Source organism: Tupaia chinensis, unplaced genomic scaffold, assembly GCF_000334495.1.
Source record: "Tupaia chinensis unplaced genomic scaffold, TupChi_1.0 Scaffold000168_1, whole genome shotgun sequence".
Taxonomy (NCBI): Eukaryota; Metazoa; Chordata; class Mammalia; order Scandentia; family Tupaiidae; genus Tupaia; species Tupaia belangeri.
Window position 1 is genome coordinate 2,649,663 of NW_006159643.1, and position 908 is coordinate 2,650,570.

The 908-nt window shown below is 34.4% G+C and overlaps 1 protein-coding gene across 1 annotated transcript in view; it reads left to right on the forward strand.

Annotated features, from left to right (window-relative positions):
- Positions 1–908, forward strand: part of TPH2 (tryptophan hydroxylase 2) — a 110,951-nt gene that overhangs the window by 5,562 nt on the left and 104,481 nt on the right. The gene's annotated exons all lie outside the window — the stretch shown is intronic.

A 908-nucleotide genomic window follows, 5' to 3' on the forward strand; every position in this document is an offset into this window, starting at 1 on the left:
CTGGCGAGCGCACGCGCCCTATAGCGAGAACCTCTCCAAAAAAAAAAAATCCTTTCTTGGCTGCTTTTCCTGCTCTCTCTTCTCTTTTCCTACAATGTAGGTTACAGTCTGGTCAGTGTTTTCCAAATTTCAGTCATTGTCATCCCAATTTCTGACTGTTAGGTATACTATGTACTCATTTTTCTAAAAATAATGTTTTATGTTATGTATTTATTTTTTAAAGAATTATTTATTTTATTTATTATTATTGTTATATTTTTGAAAATTTGCTGTAGGACACTCACTAGAGAGACAGAGAAAAGGAAAGTGAGAAAGCAAACCGCCAGGGCCAGGACTCAAACTGCTAATGTCCACGTGGGAGTCTACCATGCCACCTGCCAGATCTAAGATTGCTTTATTTTTACACTTTAATTTATTACAAAAGGAAACTTTATATCATTATAAAATCAGGGGATTGAGTTTTAGTTATATTTTTCAGAAACATACAAATATAAATATGGGATTGTATGATAATGTAATAAAAATGTATCCCAGTGGGATGCAGACCACTCTCAGAAATGATGATGTTTACAACATTTTATAGGGGCCCTTTACATATCTTAAATGACCCACTCATGCCTTAATGAGACAAAACCCTGAAGTGTAATTATTCAAGGAGTCTTCAAAAATTGGTGGAAAAATTAAATTAAAGTTTGTTTTGGTGCAAAAACTGTTGAAATCCATACATATTTTTTTCATAATATGCATTTTCCATGAACTCTTTGAAGGCCCCCTTCTACAGCTTTCTTATTAGTAGAGACAATGGTCAGAAGCACTTCCACATTCCAGTCAAAGAACAAAAAGATTAGGACTAGCAGTTAGCATAATGGCTAAGCTGCTGAAAAACCATGTAGTTAACTGTGGTTCCC